This window comes from Panthera leo, chromosome A3, assembly GCF_018350215.1.
Source record: "Panthera leo isolate Ple1 chromosome A3, P.leo_Ple1_pat1.1, whole genome shotgun sequence".
NCBI classification, from domain to species: domain Eukaryota; kingdom Metazoa; phylum Chordata; class Mammalia; order Carnivora; family Felidae; genus Panthera; species Panthera leo.
In genome coordinates, this window is record NC_056681.1 from 69,808,009 (window position 1) to 69,833,098 (window position 25,090).

Here is a 25,090-nt window from a genome sequence, read left to right on the forward strand (position 1 = left end):
TCTAAAGGCATTCAAATTCAAAACCCATGTGACATGAATTTGTGTTCACAATCCTCCAAAGCTCCCAAAATTGGGATTTCTGGACTAAGTTATCTCAAAACTCTCAGGCTCCTTCCAGCTTTAAGAAGCAATCTAGGAAATCACTGATATAGTGAACTAATAAGATATGAGAGATAAAACACTGCAAGAGGAAATTAAAACAGGAAATTATTTCTTATTCTTTATGGACCCCTGTTATATAGCTAGATATCAATGTTTGTATTCTTTTACCTTGTCCCTACATCATCCAGATATTTCTTAGTGCTATTTCTTCTAAGAAGAAAAAGTAGTTAGCAGAGGAAGAAGATCAAAAAATATCCCAGCTCATACATATCCTAAATACATTTGTGTATGTATGTGCAAGGCACTTGTTTTGGACTGGGTGTTTGTGTCCCCTCAAAATTCATATGTTGATATGCTAACTCCTGATGTAACAGGAATAGGAGGTAGGGCCTTTCGGAAGTAATTAAGTCATGAATGGGATTAGTGCCCTCATAAGAAGAGTCAGAAGAGCTTACTCCCTCCATCTGCTCTCCACAGTGATGATACAATGAGAAGATGGACATCTACAAACCAAGAAGAGGACACTCACCAGAATTAAATCAGCCAGCATCTTAGACTTCCTTGCATCTAGGACTGTGAGAAATAGATCTCTGTTATTTAAATCTCTCAGTCTATAGTAATTGTTACAGCAACTTGAACTAAGACAGCACTGTTCCAGATATTTGGGATAAATGAGGAAACAACTTTGTCAAAGGTAACTGTTATTGTGAGGATCATATTCTGCAGAGAGGGAGGTGACAATCATTAAACTTAGCAAAATGAATAATGCAGGTATATATTACAAGGCACTATGTGCAATGAAGAAAAATAAGGAAAACATGAAAACATATAAGGGTAGAAGGCATTGGGAGGGCAGGAGGCAATAGTGGAGGGTTGCAGTATTTAACAGAAAGGTTCAGAGTAGACCTCAGTGAGTTGAAATGTGAGCAGACTTGAAAGATGTGAGATAAGCAAGCTTACTTAAAGATGAAAGGACCACTACTGTCAACGCCTTGAGACGGCAGCATGTGTCATGTGCCTGAGGAACAACAGTAGGGAGGCCAGCCTGAGGGAGGGAGAGAATAGTACATCTAAGAGGCCACTTGAAAAATAAATTACATATCTCCCTACAACTACAGTATGGACTTTCATTGTTAAGTTTGAAAGCAATGGAAAGAAACTCCAGTGTTTTGAACAGAGGAGGAGCCTGGAACAAGTTTTCATTTTCCTCATGAAACAGGGTACATCCTTATAAACAACAGCTTTGGAGTCAAGCAGCTCAACTGCTTATCAACTTGAATAATCAATCAGTGCCAGATTCCTTAATCCCTGTGTATTACCTATCAAATGAACATAATAAAAGAAACACCACATATAATGAGTTATGAAGATAAATGAGATATTGCAGGCAAAGAACTTTGTACTGTAAATAGCATATTATAACTCTTCAATAAGTTATCTCTTACTTTGCTACTTCTAACACAAATTTTTTCTCCAAAAATGAGTATAGCTGATACCAGGATCATTGTAGAACCCCTTTCCAGCATCTATCTTCAGAAAGATGAATCAATCAACCAAACAATTTCAACTATGTGCAAAGGATTATTCTAGGTAAAAAGAGGATATACAGAATTTAAAATGAAGCTCTTAATAAGAATATGATTTAGGTGAAGAAATAAAACGTACATATAAAAACATGATGATTGTATACTACTCAGCAACAAAAAGAAATAAACTACTGATATAAATAAACACTTGGATGTATCTTAAAGTCATTATGCAGAGTAAAAGAAACTATACACAGCACACACTGTATGATTCCATTTCTATAATATAAAGATTAATCTATAGTTTCAATGGCAGGTAAGTTGTTTCCTGAGTCCAGTGGAAGATACAGGAAAGGACTAAACAAAGGGCACAAATAATCTTTTGGAAGTAATAGAAATGCTCTGTACTTTAAGCGGGTGCAATTTATTGCACGCAAATTGTTTCTTCATAAAATTGATGCCAGCAAAACCAAAATCAAAAGCATACTTTTTACTACTTTTCACTATAAAATTTTGGACAAGTTTGGCTCAGATTTGAAAGGTCACACAATAATTTCCAAACATTACTTGATTTGTATTAGGTCTAGAAATCTTCTTGGGTTTGAAGTTCTCTAAGACAGGTGATGAGTTTTGGTCTCATCCTGTCAATATTTCGGTAACTTTACGTCAGTCTTTCTATTTCTCATTGGAAGATCCTCTAACTTGAAGCCTATTCCCTTTTCTTTTTCTATACTAGTCCATTTCTTCTTGGAACTGTCCTTTATAGACATCCATAGCACTTTTTTTTTTTTTTTTTTTTTTTTTTACTGTTTTCAATGTGACTCACAAAGATTTTAATTACAGTTCCATTTTTTAAATACAGGCAACTGTGGCTTGTATCTGAAACCCTTTCAAGTGATGTATGAGAGAAAAGGGGGACTGTCTGATATCTCCAAATCTAAAAGGGAGAGACTTTTCAAAAGATTTTTTAAGTGATCCCATTTTATATTTGGGTTCCAAGAATTACAATACATTTTTATGAAATAGCAAATAAAACAGATGTATATGTTCGTAGAGTGTGAGACAAGAAATGGTGAGGGGTATTGTGTTTCTCCTATGATTCAATTTTGATATAAATGTTCTATGGGATTATCAATTAATTGTTTCAAAACCTAAATTACCACTCGTTTAAAAGATTTATTTTCTTATAAAAGTAATTGCTTAATATAAAGAATGCACTTATAAGCTATTCTCTAGAAATGAACATTTTGAAATCATATTTATGAACATGAAATATTTTATATTGAAAGAGAATATTAACAGTGAAATATAGTTTAAATTGTTTAGTTTTCATTTACGGGAGTGAGGGGGGTTGAATCTCTATGAATGCTTTCTGTTCAGCATATTAAATGCCTAAGGAGTCACACTGATTTTAAAATATAGCACCTATTTTGGAAAGCAAATTCAGAATTCTTGTAGACAGACTGAAATTACTGCCTAATATAGATGACTCAAAGAAATACCTGTCAAACAGAGAGTTAAGACTTTTGAATGCAGACACACTTTGAAAAATAAGATGATGCATTTTCTATGGAACGTTTGCCAAAGGACTATTCAGCAGAGACATAAATAATTAAAATTAAACTACAGTCATGAAAATAAATGAACCATATTCTGAAGCAATAGGTTGACTTTTAATCCTGATTTTCCCATACTTCTAAGTCCACAAAATTCAAGCATCTGCAGCAAATCTCCACATCAATAATTTGAATTAACAGGATTCCACTGTAATTTCCGAAGTTCTAAATGCAGGAATCTACAATGCAGTACAACTGAAAATGTTTCGTAGATAAAACCGGTCCCAAGGGACTATAGTAGTAAATGCTTTTACAATGACAATTATAACAATAAATAATAATAATAATAATAATAATAATAATAATAATAATATATAAAGTCGGATAGGTCTTCAAAGGAAGGTCTTTGGACTACACTATGTTTATTAAATTCCAAGGCTCCCTTTACCTCATTTCAAGGCCTTGTTGTTTACTTCTCTCTCAGCCAGGACTAGTAGATGTGTGTCTCACTGCCCATGTGTTATAGGTCTATGCAAGGTTAGTCAAATAACAAGTTAGTAAAATAACAAGAATACTAAAGAAAATAAAACACAAAAACAAAATACAGCAAATTAAAAACTAACTTTAAAAAAGAAAAAAAAGAGCAGAAATTATATCAAAGTGCCCTGTGTAAAGAGGCCGAGCTTATTTTTTTCCTAATATTTGCAGGATGTATTAAAGAAACCTGTGGAAAGGCTGGGGGAAAAAGGTGACAGGAGACCACACAAATCACTTCTATGTTCTTGTTTACAGCATTTTTGCTTGACATAACCTCATGTAGGTGATGTTATAGAACTTCTGATATCTGGCAGAATTAAGTCAAATATATGAACTGCAGTTTAAGAAGCATAAATGTCAGCTTTCTAAAGCCTTCCACATCAAAGCAATCAGCAATGGGTTTGAACACCAACTACAGCAGTATATTAGGTGTCGAGGGATATATACAAGATGTACTATGATATTAGGCACAAAGAAGGTATTTTAAAAATATATAAAAACTGAAGGGATAAAGTTACCAGCATGGAATTTTTGGTGTAAATAAAGGACTAATCACAAAATAGAGAATCAGGAAATCTAGATTAACATGCACAGTATACAGGAAAGACTGGAGTATACAAAAAGGAAATAACAGGTCTCCAAGACCACTGACAAGGAACTCAACCTTTCTGAACCTCAGTTTCCCCATGAGCGACAGGGCCCAGCCTAAGGGACTAGTGTCCACAATAGCAAGTTGAATACTGCTGGATTTGTACATGCATCATGACTCCCAATTTTCTAAATCCCTCACCAACCCCACATGGCATCACACTACATTGCAACTGTCCAGTGGAAGCGTAAATACCCGGGAACACATCTGTAAAGGACAGCAGCAGCAAGTGGCTAAGGATATACTTGACATCAGCCTCCAGTTGAGGTTATCAGGTCTAAGTTTTGCTTGTTATCAATCAAACAAACCCTAGGTTCAGGGAAACAAAAGTTAGAAAAGGTATGACATTATAGTTGGGAAGGAGGGTATAAGTAAGAGCACAGAAACCTACTCAAGACAAAATGGAGAGATCTATTTTCTAGGACTAAGGGTTACAGAGATGCCTGGGTGGCTTCTTCAGTTAAGCGTCTGACTCTTGATTACAGCTCAGGTCATGATCTCATAGTTTGTGGGGCTGAGCCACGTCAGGCTTTGCACTGGCAGTGTGGAGCCAGCTTTGGATTCTCTCTTCCTTTCTTTCTGCCCCTCCCCTGCTCATGCATCCTCTCTCTCAAAATAAAATAAACATTAAAAAAATAGGAGCGGGGATTACAGATAAAATTACCAAATAAGTAGTGCTCTTAAAAATTGCTAAACTGATGTGGAGGAGTCTAGAATTCATATAGCAATAGGGAACTAATTCTCTGAGCAAAGGTATTCAACGATACCACACAAACCAGGGAGGATGAAACCATAAGGAGAGGAATCAGCTGGAAAGAATAAAATAATGAAAGAATGATTGATGAAGTCCACCTGGATTAGGCTGGGATCACTGAAGGTAGAAAGGAAAAAGAGATTTCTCAAAAGAATCAAAAGGACTGAATATACATTGAATCTTCTCTTTCAGGTCTCTTCTCAAACAGCATATGACAAATGACGGTCTTTTCAGACAAACTTAAATAAAAATTATACCTTTTTCTCTCATCTGTGCACACTCATGTCCCAGTCACTGTTTTTTTTTTTTTTTTACCATAAAATGTGTCACCACCTAACATACTATATAGTTTATCTTTTTATTCAATGCTTGTTCCCACCACTAACATGTAAATAGTATGATTTTGTTTCACTTATTTCCCAGAGGAAGCGGTTCCATAAATTTTCACTTGAATGTGCTTAATTAATATCCAATAAAGAAAATAAAAATAAGGAAACATTAATTATGTTTGCTATGTTCCTTACCTGGAGTCTACTTAACCTCTAATAAATGTGAATTATGCCAATGTTGTTGCTAATTTATATTCATTAAACTGCCTTCTTTAAGGACTTCAAAGTGTTCACAGTACGTTCTCATCTGTGATTGATTGTAGTAGGCATGGCAGATAGAAGATGCAGACACGCAGGGGTTAAACAACCTCCTATATGCCATCACTCCCAGAGCAACAAAGAGAGCATTACTAGCTTCAATACTTACCCAGCACATAGTTGGAAAATGATGGGATTCTCTAAAAAGAATTTAGAGCTATCAGGTGTGGGAAATCAGTAAAATAATCTATTTTTTTCCTTTAAAACAGCCTAACCTCAATTGACCACTGAAATGGATGACTTTATTAGATCCTAATGGATCTTAAATATTAATTCACTCGTCAGTATCTAGTAACATTGTTTAACCAGATGGGCAACACAAAGACAGAGTTTATTCTTAGCAATATTTGTTATATGAAAACATTTATCTATTTTTCTTATCGGACTCACTGAAGTAAAAACAGACCCAAATTCAAAAAAACAAAACAAAACAAAATGATGCTGAGATACATTCTGTTCAGAAAGGGGTAAGAATAAAAACTAGTTATCTCAGGAACAACAAAAGAAACCACAAATGGTAACGTATGAGAGCCGCATAAAGTGTAACAGGAAGATTTGCATGACTCTAAACCAGGAATCATTTTTACCTTACCCTGGAATGTGGTGCTGGTCAAACAATTTAATATCTGTTAATTTTGCTTTCTAATAAATTTGTCAGGCAACAGTGAATTTATTGAGAAATAGCAGACCTCCTGATCTTCTAAGACATCGGATAATTCAGGAGCACTGAGAATGTTATTACTTCACCCTCAGAAAATCATGCCTTAGGCTGGAAACTTAAGAAAAAATCCCTCTAATTTTGCTGTTATTGTGTGATCTGGGAAAGTTATCATCCCGGTTGTGGTTTTTCATATGCCAAAGAGAGTTAAATATCAATGCCTTTTTATCTCAGAGTTATTATAATAGATAAGGACAAGTTTTACAAGTTGAAAATTAATGTATTAATATATTAGTCTATATCTTCACCTCAATCAGAGCTACTAGTACTAGTATTATTTGAAGTAGATAAGGTAAGGAAGGATTAGGGGAATTGCAGAACATGACTTTACAAATCATAAACAGCTATTTATGAATCGAAGATAGGGCTAAGAAGAATATAAAATTATGACAACATCTTTTTATACAAGAAGATATTGAGCATATATTCCTACCCAGTACCAATATATAATTTTACAGGAACAAGATAAATAGGAAGAATAAAGTTACTTTTTTATTATAGAGAAGGCTAGAACTTAAATAAAATAAATATACTAAAAAAATAAGATACTGAAATAAGTTTGGGCACCCTTCTAAATCTCTTTATGTTCTCTGCTCTCTAGGGATTCACCATCCAGACCATCCCAACCTAAATTTTAACTATCTCTCACTGCAGTGCTACTGATCAAAATGCAATCTAACTAGGTTAAGACCTTAATCTACTTGAGACAAAGCCTTGTAACTATTTGGTTGTCTTGCAAGTAACTGCATTTTTAAAAAATAATTAGTCTTTAATAATGCAATTCTTATAGAAGTTTTTGGGAAGATTTGTTTTTGTTGGTGACATTTACTCTCACACAGTACCTCCTAATACACCCTTTGAACCTTATGAATAACCATTTGTAAATTATGACAAAAATAACACTTGTTTTATAAATGCCAGTGGAAACAAATAGAAAAGGAGAAAGATAAGAACATATTTTATTGCTTCCGAAAAAGAAAAAAATGTCTCAAGATTTACCTCTATCTTGTCTCAGTAGAAAGCCTCTCATTTAGTTGTGAAAACCTGAAAACCTTTCTTCTCAATATGGCCTTACCCTAAGGGAGCTGTCCTGGCAAAGGCCAGAATGTTGCTCACCCAGGGCTAAGTGGCTCCATGGTACTTTTATGGTAAAATTTAATTTGTATGATTTACTCATTTGAAGCAACAGGATTTGGAGTGTTTCAATGAAATTCACAAACTCAAAAAGAAAAAAAAAAATCCGAAATGTTGCTCATAGCCCTGAGATTAAAAAGCTCTAGTAGTTTCAGAAATGTGTTAAAATAAGAGACCCTTCCTTTATACAAAATCTTGAAGAATGCTCAATATAAGAAACAGATTGAAGGCTATGGTACACTGTTTGAAGCAGGGCAGAGGCTTTAAGTCCTCTCCTCCCTGTGCTCTTAACCCCCCAGAGGTGGTCCTGTGGTGCCTACTCAACACTTAGGCTTCATAAAATACAACCTGATAGCTACTGGCATAGATAATTCTGTGAAATTTAGAACTAAAGAATTTGATTTGTAACAGCTATATGATTCAAGAAATGAGACAAGTCAGGGTGGCCAGGACAAAGTACTCAGAATTGATTAAATAAAACTGGTAGCTTTCAGCCCAGCCATCCTTGCAGCAACATTCTATTTATACTAGATCATGAAAATCAGGAAAAGAGGTTAGAGTGGGAGAGAGAGCCAAAGCATAAGAGACTCTTAAATAAAACTGAGAACAAACTGAGGGTTGATGGGGGGTGGGAGGGAGTGGAGGGTAGGTGATGGGCATTGAAGAGGGCATCTTTTGGGATGAGCACTGGGTGTTGTATGGAAACTAATTTGACAATAAATTTCATATAATAAAAAAAATAAAATCGGGAAGAATTATCTCAATAACAATTAAACAGTCTATGCCTGAATTGTCCAAACAGATAAAACTTCAGATTTGACAACATCAAAGAGGTAAAAATGACTGTCTTCTAAGTAGAGAAAGATTCAGTGTGAAACTTTCAGTGGGAAATAGGAGTCATTGAAGTAATGTGTTGTGATCCAAATTACATCTTTTTATGTTCTACAACCAACTATTTCATTTATTGGTTGGACAGCTTTGGAAAAAACAAACATTTCTTTGCCCCTCAATTTCTCCATCCATAAAACTATGGGTCTGCACTAAATGTGTTTTTTTTAACAGTTATTAATCCATATTTTATCTTGATACATGTTTTTGCTAGGTGAGTTCAAATACACCATCACCTCCAAATTGAAGATCTCCATATTTTCTTTTAATTTTAAGCTCTGTCCTGAGGGCCATATTCATATTTTCATTCATCTATTGGTTCACTTGCTTTCTTGAATGTCTTTTCTGAACTTTATTGAAGATGAATTTTCTTCTCTCACAGACATTTTTCAGAAGCATAACCCTTCCAGGTATTTGTATTTGGGCTCTTAAAGTCATATTCAGTTACTTCCTTTCACTTCTCATATTCAACTTCTCAAATGTCTTCATCCATTCATTAGGCCTCTACTTTGTGTCTTGCCCTATATTAAGCACCACAGAAAAAACAAGACCCAGACCATGTCTTGAAGGAATTTTGAATCTGGCTTTGCACTTTGATCCCTCCTTACTTTTCCTAATTATTACAATAATTTAGGGTCCATTACCTTCAACCAGAACTGTTTTTTACAACCTCCTCATTTACTTCCCTCCAATGATCCCATCCTTCTTCAATACTATACATTGCAATTCACTCTGCCATTAAGATGTCTTCCTAAATTAGGGCTATGATAATTCACCCCCCAAACACACACACACACACACACACACACACACACACACACACACACACACAAATTGGCAGTGTACTGATTGCAAAGTGTGTTTCTAAACGTAGGATCATATACCAGATATCTAAGGCACCAGGTAAGAAATATTGATGTGTAAATCTACTTAGGGTACACAACAGGGAGTTATAGAGAGTGTGCTGATTTAGAGAAAGCATAACTACCCTAAGACATTCAAATTAGATTAAAAAAAATAACTACAATTGTGGACCAGTTCCCAGATTATAAACCTCCCTTTAGCCTTACCAGTGTTTCAACTACATTGTGTCATGCTCTGCATGATACCGTTTCAATGTTTTTGACCATGCTGCTCTATCTTCTAGTTGCTCCCTTCCCTGGAAAGTCTACCTCACTTCTCACCCCTTCCGGTTCAACTCTTACTTACTCCGGGAACTTTCTTTTGTTCTTCCAGTTAAGGATAAGTGGAAAAAGGAAAGAGAAGAAGAGAGTCCAAGGGAAATGCAACTACAGAAGAATGGTCAGAGACATGCACGGTTACTGGCTTTGAAGATGGGGGAAAGGAGTCATGACTGAAGTTTTTTTCTAGCCTCAAAAAGCTGGAAAAGAAAACAAGCCAATTCTCCTCTAAGACCCTATAGAAAAGAACACATACCTGCTGACAAGAGTTTAGACCTGTGTTGGATTTCTAACACACAGAACTGCAAGATAACAAATTCATGTTAAGATGTTATATTTATGGAACTTATTATGGCATTGACAGAAAACACATTACTCAACCATGTTAATCTAGTGAACATCCAATTATTCTGTGAGACTTAGCTAATGAGGATTGTTGGTACTTGTAAATGACTTCTATCATAGGGCTTTTAAGTGTTGATGGGGCTTACATATTGAATGACTTTACCTACTACTTTTGGGCTATAAATCTCTCTAGGATGGATACCTTCCCATATACTATGACTTATTTACTTTTGTATTCCCAGCATCTTGCATAGGACACTGAGTAGATATTTAAAATCTTTTTTAATGATTGAAGATGAAATTGAATAGAAACATGTTTCATGCTTCAAAGTAGGCTCACAAAATTAACTACTGAGTAGAAAGTAAGGTTGACTTACCAGCAGTTCAGGTAGAAAACTTAAAAGGGGTTTCAACTGACTAAAAATTTAGTATGAGTTAACAAAATGGTAACATTGATCAAAACAAAAATGGGTGCCTGGGTGGCTCAGTCGGTTAAGTGTCTGACGCTTGGTTTCAGCTCAGGTTATGATCTCATGGTTTGTGAATTCAAGCCCTGAAGCACAGAGCCTGCTTGGGATTCTCTCTTTCTCCCTCTGTCTCTGTCCCTCCCCGGCTCTCTTACTCTCTCAAAATAAATAAATCAACTAAAAAAAAAAAAACCAAAAAACAAAAACAGAAAAACAACAAACAACACACACACACACAAAACACACACACACACACACACACACACACACACACACACACACACCCCTCTCTGACTATAGATGTCATTATTTTCGGAACCAGAGGATGCTTCCATTTTACTGTGCCCTGCTCAGACATCAGGGTTACTGAGATTAATTCTAATTTTGAACTTGACTTTACAAAAGATTCTGACAATTATAATTTGTGTCCAGACCAGGAGGAGGGGATGGCCAGGAAGAACATGGGGAGGATTTAAACACTGTGAAGAAATGTTTTAGAAGCTGAAGTTATAAAATTTGGAAAAGAAAAACTGGGGTTTGGGTATGAGAGTGGAGGATGTATTTATAGAAATTATTTTTTCAAACGTGGATGAGGAATTAGACAGACTGTGTTTAACTCCAGATAATTTGAAAACACACAGCACAGCACACTGGAGAAACTCAATAAATATCTTAGTTAGTAACAATAACAACATGCAGATGGCTAATTGGCGATAGTTTCAGTAGGCATATTTTGGCTCAAATTAAGAAGAAAAACTCTTTAATAATTAAAACTCTCCTTAAAAAGACTGTTACTGAAGTAGCAAGTACACCCTCCTTCTGAACATGGAAACACAGCTTGGATCATCAGTCAAATTTACTACTCTATTATTCATTAAGTCCTTTTCCATGTAAAAGCAGGTGCACATACACCCTACTTTTTGAAAGTTCATGTCACACCGGTTGCCTTTTACCAAGGACATATATTAGTACCTGTTTTTGCTAACCAAAATAAATCCACATGGTTTTTGCTTTTACAAAAAAAAAAAAAGTCTAAAAGTGAAAATAGCTTTCAGCATTTATTTTGCAGCCTATTTGCCACTATTGAGGCAGTACGTACCAGGAACAAAGTGGCGCCTCCAAGTGCCTTGCTCTGGAACTACACTCAGCATCTCAGCATCAAGCAGCCATACCTTCAAAGTGTATCTCTGAGCATCTGTACTTTATCTCGATTTATTGTGTGCACCTGTTAAGAAGATATGTCCTAACACCTCAGAAAAGCCTAAGAGAGCTTAATTTTTAGGTCTGGGAAATATATTTAAAAACTCCATATAAAGTAATAGTAATTGCCTCATCACCTCATCCTTTTATGTCATTTCAGCTTATGAAAGGTTTCTTAGGAATGTTCTACTTTCAGACAGCGGGAGAAACCTCACTGTGATTCTCTGATTTTAGTGAATTTCATAATTTTGGTTTAAGATACATTACCACATACTTTCTGAATCGTACTAAATTACTGGTAACTTAAATGTTATCTTTGGGTCCAAAGTGCTAACAGACCTACCAAGTCACATGAACAAGTACCCACTCCCAAACCTAGCTTTATATACTCTCATAAATTTTCAATCTCTCATAATTTTCATGTAATTTCTAACTCTCCAAAACACACCCAGGAAGGAAATTCAAGGACAGGAAGGAATTGTGAGTATTTTTGTTTTGCTGTATATTGTCTTTTAAAGAAGAAAAGTGATTAAGCAAAACAAGTCAAAAGCAAGCTGAACTTTTTCTTATTGAGCCATGGAGAACAAAAAGCCTACCTGACTTACGCTAAAACTAGTGCATTTTAAACAGAATCTTAATACCCTAATCAAGGAAACAAGAAAAATTAAAAGTAAACATCTTGCTTTTGTTATTTAGAGGTAAAGACGATGACAAATATTTCTTGCTCAGCATTTTTAGGCTCACTTCATATGTATAAAACTCCAACTTCTACTCCTTCATTCACCTTACTTCCTGTTTCTACATCTGTGCCTCAATGAAACTTTAAACTGTATATAAAGGATAAATGTCTTTGACCTTAAAAAAAAAATCTTGCCTCCATGTAATTTGTGACCTCAAAAGTTACCTTTTGTTTTCCTTGAAAACAACTTAATTGTATTTGAATCATCCATCTGAAAGAGACCTCCAATATTCTACCACATGTACTATAATTGAGTGTTCACTGTGCTCTAGAAATACTTTACTGATAATCATACATGTAATCCGTTTAACAAAAAGAGGTGGATTTTATTATCTTCATTTTACAGATGAGGAAAATGAGGTTCACGTTAGTCAAATAACTTTCCCAAAGACACACAGCTAATATATAATAAGTTTAAGGTCTAAATGCAGATATACTCAACTCCAATCTCCATGATCTTTGACCATCTTCTTTGTATCAAGTTTTACTGAGGATCTATCACCTACCAAGCTCTGTCTTCAATGAAAAGCTAAAAATAGCAAAACCACTGCCATCAATGATCTCACATCCTAATGCCAATGACTAACAATGACTAAATTAATGAATGAAATCCAGCAAGAGAATTTTATAATAAAGGTAAACATTAAGTGTAACAATGGTCCTACAGACAGAATACTCCACTATGCCTATTTTACAATAAAAGGTAAATATTAGGTGTAACATTGGTCCCTAAGGACAGAATAATCCACTTTGCTTAGCCATCAGTATATACAATGATTGAATGTTCACTGCTAATGTAGCTAGTCCTTGGCCAAAAATTAATAATAATAATAAAAAATAAGGTTCTTTCCTTCAGCGGATTCTGCTTCCTCCTTGACTATAAGTACCAGTCATGTCAATGTGCCTAGATTTCACTAAGGCTCACTTAACAGCTGGATGATCCCAAGTGAGGTTTCACTCACCAAGAAATATCTATCTAGTTGTCTGGTGCCCCATTTCAGCAGATCTCTTTTTAAGAACAGATACGTTAATTGAAAATATATGGCACTTTCAAATACTGTATATCAGGCAGTCAGTTAGTAAGAGGGTAGGGCTACTGAGAAATTTATATCTTTGCCAAGGGGTTATTTTTGGTATCCCCTGAAATCACATGATATATGTACCCATTCATTTATATAGCTTTCTAGTTCCTGAAGTTGCCCTATCAGGCTGCTACCATTACTCTTCCACATTTTTGCCATCTGGGGAAATAATATTGTGCTGTCACTGCAGCCACATGATAACCCTCCCATGGGCCACCCCTGGAGCTTCTGACCTTCAGCGCTCCTCTCCCTGATTTTCTTGGTACTCACAACATTCTTTTTATCACTTCCTTTTGTAGATATTTAAAAACTGATAATATACATCCATCTAAGTCTTACGTCTGTGTCAGTCATTTCTAAGACATCTCATAAGAACAATTTTTATTTTTTAATAGACTCCAGGGAACAAATTTCCACCCCTTAAAGCTTGACCTTTGTAGAAATGGCTTATTCTTATTTTATTTAATGACTCTTTCACCATAATTTCCAATTTTTTTAAAGTATCATAATCAACCTTTCATTGTATAGAGATATATTTGTGGCATCTTTCTGATGTGAGCACGGCATTTGCTGTTTGGTTTTCCCTTTGTCTGGATCTCTTTACCATGGCCTAATATGGACAAAGATCCTAAAATATATTACAAATTACCCATGGGTGGCACCACATACAAAATTTAAATGTTGCCACATATCCAATTTGATTTTTTTAAGCACCTATCTGAATTCTACACAACAAAAGTTTTAATGACCTTTCCCATGAGGTTTGAGACAGCCCAGTGACACCTTTACTAGTGTGAAAACCAAATGTTTAGTTTCAAGGATAAAGGGAAGGCCTAACTGAAAAACTATCTATTACTTCCTCATCTGTTCATAATAAACCAAGTTCTCTTAAAGCAAGATATTTTTTTTATTAGCAAGACAAGTCAATGCAGAAGTGATATGGATTGAATTAAAAACTTGCCTCTTGAAAGAAAAAAATAAATTACTGTCATCACCATGAAGTTCAAATTGTCAACCCTTATGTCCCAAAAGCCAATTAACTGAGTTGTTAATACTTCCACAAAATGGCTGACCTGTAGAAGCTTCTGGGGACATTGAGGACTCTTTTCAAAGTACAGAATTCTAATATATCCTAGACCTATTGATTACAATTCCCTGTTAAGTTCCTTGAAGATCTGTATTTTTAAAATGTGCCCAGGGCATCTGGGTGGCTCAGTCAGTTAAAGCATCCTACTTTGGTTCAGGTCATAATCTCATGGTTCGTGAGTCTGAGCCCCACACTGGGCTCTGTGCTGACAGCATGAAGCCTGCTTGGGATTCTGTAGCTTTCCTTCTCTCTCTACCCCTCCCCCACTCATACTCTCTCTAAATAAATAAATAAACTTTAAAAATGCTTAAAATGTGCCCCCTGTTGAGTGGTGGGTAGAGGAGGGGAGGGAAGTCAATTTGCAAACTGTGGCATCAGAACAATGGTAATGAGGTCAAGGTTTGTAATGGTGTTTGAGAGACTGTTCAGATGTTCTAACAAGGAGGTAAGTTACGTTACCAGCCTTGCTGAAACAGCAGTGCTCCTTTATACAGGACATTTTTTTTTTTTTAAATTGGGGAATGACATATTTGAAGTAGTTGAAGAAAAAAGCAACAGTGACTTACCCTAATAGGTCATGACATTACTCTTTATAAACAATAAGAGGGCAAGTGCCAAACCAAATTGTCCTCACATGCATCAGTTCAAATTCTGGCTTTCTTTTGGACCAGTCAGCTTCTCTCCCTTCCCAACACAATGAATGACTCCTAACTTCATTCAGTCCTCTCACAAAGAATACCACTGGTCACAGCAAGTACATATAGGTCAGTGCAAATCCAACTGCTCTCCTAGGGAAGCAATTCAAAATGGATGCCCTGCTGACTGTCAGTCAGATAACTGCATTCTTTTATCTCAACAAATAATCACTACAAAGACAGTCATAACAAGCCATCACATAATTCTTTTAGGTTGACATAGCATCAAAAATAGCTTTTCCCTAAGTTTAACAGAAGATTTCTGGCAAATGTTGCCACTAGCTATCTGCAAAAATTCTATTATGGTTAGCTTGTGAATGAGGAGTTCCCTGTGAATGAAAATCACAACTGACCAATTTAGGGATTTTCATCCCTCTGGCAGTAGTGTAGTCCAATCTAAATTTGATTGTCTCCTTGAATGGAGTAATTTAATTTTCTCCAAATGTCTACTGACTTTAGACTGCCAAGTCTAGAAAATGAAATGGAGAACTGGGTCAGTTGACCAGGTAATTCAGGCCAAAAAATAAAACATTGCTTAGAAACTTCATATAACATATGAGTTGTTTTAATTTCCTCAATTACCATTTGTCTTAGTAGTCAAATTTTCTGGTCTATATCTGAGCTATGTAATAAAAAAAGTTATTTAAGATGAAAGGGAACCCTGCTCTCGGTTCACAACTCTGGCAGCATCCCTGCACATTACTTGGTGGAAAGTAAAGACTAACAATTACTAGAGATTACTTCAGCTGCTACTATTCTGAGTGAGCTATCCTGTGGTCATAGGCACACAGCAATTCATAGGCAAAAAAGCCAAGCAGAAAAGGGAAAACTGCACTTAGTAGAATACACATTTTGTATAAGATATAATTTGAATGTGTAAAGAGATGTCTTGAAAAATGGCAACTATTATTGCCTTGTTTATATTCCTTACTGTCACAAACCTTGAAAACATCCATTCTGAAAAGTTATAGCTTTATACCATGTATAAGAGTCCCACATAAAGAAGAATCTCATTGGTGCTTTTAGTAATATATGACTGAAATTGAATGAAACCATTCTCTCTCTCTCCCTCTCTCTCTCTCTCTACCAAAAGGACAAGCAAAAAGACACTAATTTTAAGGGAAATATGACCTTAGGCACTGCAGTTTTGTTTTTGCTTTTTAATTCAGTGACTTCCAACCATTGTAATTCTTCAGTGCAAATTCCTTGGCTTAGGACAGCTGGCTGAAGACCTGAACTACTTAATAAATCATCTAGTTGAACATATGATCACTTATTCCCCGGCTGGGGGAAGTTAAAGGTCTTTTGGGTATATAGAGCTATTTGAGGACCTGAGAAGAACGAATATTTCTTTTAATGTTAGAAGCACAAGTTAAGCTATCTGAACAAGTGGATCTACCTCATTCTTTGGAACTTTCCCTCTCACAAACTGCCAAAAGGCACTTCCTGACAGTCACAGTGAATAATGCTATTTAGAAGCCAAATTTCCAGGAGCCTCTTCCTGTTACCTATATATACACAAAGATATACAAAGATGAATTACTACCCTTTTCTTAAAGAAACATTCCTTTAAGACCGGTTGTTACAGGAATTTTAAAGGAAAGTCCAGATCATCAGTGGTTGTTGGAGTGGTTTCCAAATCCTTTGCAAATCCTCTGAGATCACCTAAATTGGGCAGGAAACAAGGAAGATCAAAAGGGTCAAGCTGAGTCCATACTTCCAGTTCAAGGGGGAAAAAATCTGCTTTACTGAATTGGTTTGCCCTGCATGAAGGAAAAATAAATGTTAAAATGGGTGTATTATAAAAATAATAATATCTGGTAAAATCTAAATGAAAATTTTACAAACTTGTTTAGCCCATCAGTTGAGTCATTAAACAAGTATTATTGAGTACCTACTTGTGACAGCCCCTGTTCTAGGGGCCCTTGAGATACACCAAGGCAGGGCAGAAATCTCTGCCCTCTTGTATTCTGGAGGGAGAAAAATAGGCAGTAAACAGTAAACAAAATAAATGAAAAAAAATAAAGTATGCTAGAAGGTAATAATTTTTACGGAGGAGAAACCAGATTGGGGTATGATGGTTCAGGAGAAGGGCAATTACAGTACTGAATAGAATAATCAGAGTGAGTCTCTTGAGAAGGTGCCATTTGAACAAAATCTTGAAGGATGTGAGGATGCTACCCAATTATTTAAGTATTTCAAGGTAATTATATGTTATTTTCCAGCAAATATACTATGTAGGAAGAGAAGTGCCTAATTAGTTATTCCTTGAAACTCTGGTGGAAGAGAAGTCCCTAATTAGTTATTCCTTGAAAATCTGGTTTTCAGTTGACTAAGTGGTTAGTGTAAGCTCAATTCACATATCACTCTTTGGAGTTGTTACTAAGGCAAAACAATGATACGCAAAAAAAGTTTTTCTCAGGTACTTCCAGTGCACAAGAAAATGTTTACTTCTCTGTTCCATTCAGACTGTAAATTTGCATCTAAAAAACAGCACTTTGTTGGGGCTCCTGGGTGGCTCAGTTGGTTAAGCATCCAACTCTTGGTTTTGGTTCAGGTCATGATCTCACAGTTAGTGGGTTTGAGCCCTACATCGGGCTCTCTACTGTCACTACAGAGTGTGCTATAGATTCTCTGTCCCCCTCCTCATTACCCCTGCCCCGCCTCAAAAATAAACCTTTTAAATAAAATAAAATAAAATAAAATAAAATAAAATAAAATAAAATAAAATAAACCAGCACTTTGCCAAAGAACTCCTAGGTTTGTTCAAAGGGGAGGCAAGTCAATTTGAGCTTCATCATTCTATTAAAGAGAAAGATGAAAATGTGAAGAGTTACAGAAATATCTAAATAATTTTGATTAAGTAAAGTCAACCTTTAATGCTTTATTGTACCAATATTCTCTGTAGTATGGGCCATCAGGACAATGATGTCCAATTAGTTATAACTTAAAACAATCACAGAATCATAAATTATAGGTAGTTATATGATGGACAAAAGATATTAAGAAACTAATACTGTTTTTAAACTTTTGGCAATTACAGATCGTTTTAAAATTCATTTAATCTAAACGTATATAGTATCTTCTTTTATTTTATTGCCACCACTGATAAAAACCATCTTCTAAGACTTTCGTAATTTGTCATGTAACATATTCTTGAGAATGGAGTATTTTCATTTAAGATTTATACATGTAAGGCTATATAACTGGCACAAGGACAAATACAGGATCTCAACCCTGGTCTTATGACTTCATGAAGTCTTACAACACACTGTACTGCTCTCTTGTTATAATGTAAAATTTTACACCACTTGAAATGAGAATCAATAGCATCCTAAATAATACTGTATGATTGGTTTCCTTCACACTATCTCTAAATTTATTTTGTAAGAATAAGAATATGAAACATTGTTTCATGATTATTCCTGTATAAGGGAAGTTTTTTGTTGTTTTTTTTTTTTAATTTTTTTTTTTTTCAACATTTTTTATTTATTTTTGGGACAGAGAGAGACAGAGCATGAACGGGGGAGGGGCAGAGAGAGAGGGAGACACAGAATCGGAAACAGGCTCCAGGCTCCGAGCCATCAGCCCAGAGCCTGACGCGGGGCTCGAACTCACGGACCGGGAGATTGTGACCTGGCTGAAGTCGGACGCTTAACCGACTGCGCCACCCAGGCGCCCCAAGGGAAGTTTTTAAAGTTTCCTTAAGGTTGGTTATTTTATACCAATTATTTTATTTTTTATATTAAATATAATTTATTGTCAAATTGGTTTCCATACAACACCCAGTGCTCATCTTATACCAGTTATTTTAGTTCAAAGTCTGTACAGTGTGCTGTCTATCATAATAAGCAATACCTCCTAGCATTCCTTAAAAGAGTGTCATTTTTTTTTAGATGATCTGTAATGTCCTTCCCTGCTCCAAAATTCTAGGATTCTATTTAAAGATTCAGATTTCTTTAGTAAATGAGCTAAGCGTTCTGCGAAATTACAATTTTCTTTAAAACCACTGGCCAACATAATTAAGAAAAAGATATTCCCTCTTACCAGCTTAAATGTATTGATATTTTTAAAAAATTTTTTCTAATGTTTATTCATTTTTGAGAGACAGAGAGAGTGAGTGGGGGTGGTAAGAGAGAGAAAGAGACACACAGAATCCAAAGCAGGCTCCAAGCTCCAAGCAGCCATCACAGAGCCCGATGTGGGGCTCAAACTTAGGAACCATGAGATCGTGACCTGAGCTGAAGATGGACGCTCAAATGACTGAGCCACCCAGGCACTCCTGATGTTGGTCTTTAAACAAAACATAGATTAATGAAAAGTACATTTTAAAATGGACAGATAAAAATCATTATTTTGGAAAAGGAAGCATCATTTTAAAGTCCAGTATGCCATGATTTAAACTTTTTTGCTATTTTTGATCTATTTCAGTAAAGCACATCTAAATTTATATTTACACTACCTCATTCTTAAAAATATTAGACTGTGGAGAGTCCTTTCTGTGTTCTTCTCAGAGAATAAATTAATCTACTACAAGTCGAATAAAATCCTTGTTTAGTTTATTAGTTATTCAGTGTTGCCACTGTTTACAGAATATATGAAGACATGGGAAATATGTCACCACAGAGCCAGACTGCAGAGATTGGAAGGAGCTGGGACCTTTATTAGTAATAACTATAATGACAAAATTGATTCACAGCAAGAGATAATACATAAATATTTACTTTTCAAGTAATTTCTCTTGATTATACCCAGAAGTGATAGGCATGTAGGCCAAAGAAGAACTGAAAAATACCATATTCTAAATAGTTACATAGCCTTTTATGTATGTCATATTGATGAAGATATTTATAAAGATGATGAAGATATTAATGTCTGATTTATAAAATGAAATTCTAGTCTTTCTATGTTCTATAACTGTGAATGAGGAGCATCCCCTGGTACTGCAACAGCAAAAATAATAACAAATAATTCAAGATAAATTATTGCTTAGTTTGCATACGCACCAAACATAGGTATTTCAATGTGGTAAAATTCTGTCAACATTCACAAATGCTTCTGAATAATGAAGAATACTTAATATTATAAAGCTAAATGAGGAAATATGATATAAAAGCATACAGAAGAAGAGCAATATAGTATTTTCAAAATCAAATTAGTTCCACATCAAAAACCACAGTGAAATATATTAAAAGTTATAAAACAAATATGCATCGTGGTGTTAGTTATTTGAAGCTGGGTACTTCATATACAAATTGGTTATACAACAATGCAAGGGTTGAAAGATGGTTACAAAAATCATAGAAACAAAGAGACATGAATAAAAAATATGAAATGATTTTTCTTCTCCTAAATATTAATAATATCAAATATATTTTAAGAGTAAATATAATGCTAGTTGTGGTGTGACATCGCAGATAAAATTTTAAATATATAATCTTTGTTATTGTTAATTGTAGTGGAATCAAGCATATCTAGTTACTGATACAAGTCATTTTGAGAAAAATCTGTTTTAATTTTTTTAATAAATTACTCTATTTTAAGATCTTCACTTTCACTAATACAATCGAGTTTAGGCATTTTTACAATAATTATATACCTGACAGTTGTATTTATAATACCTTGGCCTTCTGGCAACATGAGAAACCTGGATAATCAAACAATACATGTTCATTTGAAATGGTCAAATGGACATTCACTTCGCAAATATGCTGTAGAGTTTATGAATGCAGGAACAGCAAATATGCTCATATCACAAGATAAGACATAAACTTTGGTTCTTTTCAAAGCTTACAATCCAAACCCAATCTAAACAGGTCTTATGGTACATTACAGTTGATACAGTGAGATAGAAAACAACAACAACAGCAAAAAAAAAAAAAAACAACAAAAAACCTCATGGGAACCACATCAGATAGCATAACATCAGATTCAAATTTCAGGAACATTTCTGTGCCTGTCATTGTATGAATAGTGCAAGCTACAAAATAAAATCTGATCATTTACCACTGTGACTACAAATTACATTAAAAGTCTTGAAAACCCTTAAATACAAAGATACATGGACTTCATTTTCTTACAGACCCACTGCAGTGCATATGCCAAGGCATATTAAAGTGATATTGGAATGATGCCTTACTAGACAGAAAAGGATATGAATGACAGGAAACAAAAGAAAGTTGAGAGACAGAGAACATTCCATGTAATTTGTTGCTACAATTTTTTTTAGTTATTTTCATACATTTCCTCTGCCTTTTCTACCCTCTACTTTGTCCACTCCAAACCCTCTATGTCCTCCTCCACACCTACGTCTTCCAATGTGTGCCCACCAGTCCCCCACCTCACATACACACACTTAAGTCATAAAAATGGTAAATTCAAGATACAACAAGGAAAGTATTCTGTAAATACAATGTTTAAAAAGAAAGACAAGTCTCTGCCCTCACAGAGCTTACATTCTACTAGGAAAAGTTGACATTAAATATAAATATATAATCACCCATATAAATATTACCACTAAAATCATTGTTATAAAGGAAAATACAAGCATCCAAAGTACCAAAATGAATTTTTAACTTATGCTTATGAGCTATTAACCAGTCATAATGGCTGGATTTGCAGTGTAACTTACATTTTTGGCATTTTCTGATTTAAATGGTCATTCATTTCTCTCAGACAACTGTTAGAGTAAAATATAAGTAAATAAAGTAATTATTGAAATGAAGTGACCAGTTAAACAACCATGGGAAAACAAAAACAAAAACAAAAAAAAATAACTAAATTCCCAGGTAAATAGACAAACCTGAATTCTAAATACAACGGAGAATAAAGTTAGCATTGTCAATGGTCCTAATGATACCAATGACAAATTTCAAGCCTAAAAAAGAAAGCAAACACAATTTCACAAAAACCACTTGAATCTATCTAGCAATGACCAGCAGAAGTAAGGTTGGTTCTGGATAATATCTATCCCTAGCTATCCCAAAGAAAGCTATGATTCATTGAAAAAAAGTTTACTCCTAACTCTCCAGGTAAAGGTGACATGCCCTTCTTCAGAAAACATGAAAACAAATCCAAATAATTAAAGTGTGAAGCAGAATGACCAAATGAAGTTATGAGGCAAGATGGCATATGGGAAGAGTGAAAATGCTTCCCATTATGATTCCACCAGCACATAGCAATGATCTTTAGCATGTCTCCTTAACATGACTTAGTTGTTCTTGTCATGTACAAATTATAAGGTATTTTGCAGTTTCCAAACTCTGAAAAATCAATAATTAGGGAGTATGAAAAGATCCACACCACCTATGTAAGGACACATCACAAAATGATATCAGTGCTTACCTCCAGGAAGAAGACTGAGGAGGATGAAGAATGTTCTCTTTAGATAAGTTACTTTTTTTTTTTTAAGGAATGACCTTCATCTATCATTGGGGATTTAAAATTTTAGAAAACATTTAAGAACTCAAATAGAAAAAAAAATGATAATAATAATGTTCCTGAATCCAATTTTGCCTCTGGATTCAAAAAAAAGGAAAGACTTTGATGCACAGATGTTTCATTCCAGAGTCCCTTGAATTCACTACTGGTAAAGAGGAAAGCAGTGTCAAAAAATTCTTCAGAATTACGTTGTATGGAAAGATTTAGGAAGTGTTAAGTTACAATGCATATCAGTTATTTCAGACTGGAAAGGTTCAACAACTATTTCATGCACAACTAGGATTTAACTTGATATAGGAACCTACAATGGAAAACTTCTAAAATTTTTTGACTCCTTCAACATGTGGCACAGGACAAGGAGAGCTACATCAGAGAGCCCCTGATTCATGCTATCTTCATGTTTTCTGAATGCCCACATTTTTTCCCACTCTCATGGTACTTGCATTCTGTCATTTATACTAACTTGTCCACATGTCTTCATTTCCCTACTACATTGACACACTTTGAATGTGGATGTCACGTCATAGTCAAGATTGTATTTTTGCTCAGAAGGCAGATTTGTTGAATTGATTTATAGTTAAAGAACTTACAAATCGTGTTTCTCATTTATATATATCTAATTAACCAACATGTAAATGTTACCACTCTGATTTGCAAAATACTCAAATCCATCTGAAAATCTTCTTTCCCTATTTAACATCAAAAAGCATCCTGGTCCCATTAACAGAAGAAAAATGTAAATGAAAAACCAAATTCCTGTGCTCTGTAGTTTTGTGCTGATTAAGGAATACTACTTGATGAAAAATAGTGAAGTAGAAATATATTTGACCCATATGTCAACAGAAAACACTTAAGACTGACATACTAAAACTAAATGAAGTGACACTTAACATTGATGACATCAAAACAAATATCAGCTGAATATAAATATGAATTATTCTATAGATAGAGTTAAATGGTTATAGAATTATAAAATTATTTTTGAGTTAATTTTTTACATCATGTTTATATATATGTATATTTAGAATATTTATTACATGTGTATATACATTCATAGATACAAACACATATGCATATACTGCACTCAGTCAGTAAAATAAAGTATAAATACAGTTTCCTCTATGCCATCCTGAGTACTCTAATAAGGAACATGGTGTGGAATGCCCACTAAGAAAGGAAGTAGATGGGAATTTGACCAAAAAACTTTAGAAAGTGTCCAAATGGTACATAACATTTCTAAAACAATTGATACATACTGTCATTTGTGTAGTTGCTGGAAGGCTTAAAATAAGATTAAATTATATTATTGTAAATGGTTGACCAAAACACAAACTACAATAGCATATGTTCTCTTTATTGGCTCAAAATACCCAAGCAACATTTGTTTTGAAAGCTTTAATTTATACATTTAAAACTTTGCTATTATTTCTTACTTATTGCCTGGCTCATGTTCAGGTGCTTTTCAAGCAGAAAAGTTTCCCTGCTAGATGACACAATGTAAGGGTGAAGAACTGTGAGCTTCCGTCCCAATTCACCAGATTAACATTCAGAGCACAAGAAAACTCAGAGAATTTAAGGATAAGACAAATCCCTGCATTTAAAATAACAAAAAACAAAACCCACAAAAAACAAAAAAATACAGACCAAGGGCACATTCACTAACACATAGTTCAAATGATTAGCTTAAAGGCTATGATACATATTTACCACAGCTACAGATCATCTACTTATATTTAATGGCAACACTAAACACAAGGTCGATGGTTCCAAATGGCAAAGTAAGCATGCTTTTCAATCTGGCATCAGTGCTGTCAAGGAGCACACATGCCTGACTTACCAAGTGATGCAGAAATGTATACCTGCATGGTAACGTTCTTAAAACAAAGTTAGTATGTGCAACAGAAAGAACAGGCTTGTCTTGTTTCCTTGGCTTTTTCACGGTACTACCTTTCCAGGTTCTTATGGAATTAATGTGTATATATGACATCTAGCAGGCAAATAGGTGATGATCGCACAGCACTACACTTCAATGCTGCACATGCTTACACTCACATCCCAATGCAAAATGGCTGGGGCAGGCGTGCTCCTGAGCTCAATGTTTGAAGATGACATATTTATGGTAACTACACTCGTCATTTAGCTACCATTAAGTGATACTGCAAAAAATTACACTGAAATCTGAAGTTAATTTTTAAATATACTAATTATATAGGCAGCTGACATGATAAAACACTCTAAAGAGCAAAACAAAAAAAAAGGGCAACATTTTGATGGAGTTTTCTTACCTTAAATTCACAAAATATTAACACTCATACCTACCTCCCAGTGCCCACTACTAATACA

At 34.8% G+C, this 25,090-nt stretch overlaps 1 protein-coding gene across 19 annotated transcripts in view; it reads right to left on the minus strand.

Moving 5' to 3' along the window:
* The window catches only part of NRXN1 (neurexin 1), a 1,135,337-nt gene that overhangs the window by 1,003,558 nt on the left and 106,689 nt on the right, over window positions 1-25,090 (minus strand). The gene's annotated exons all lie outside the window — the stretch shown is intronic.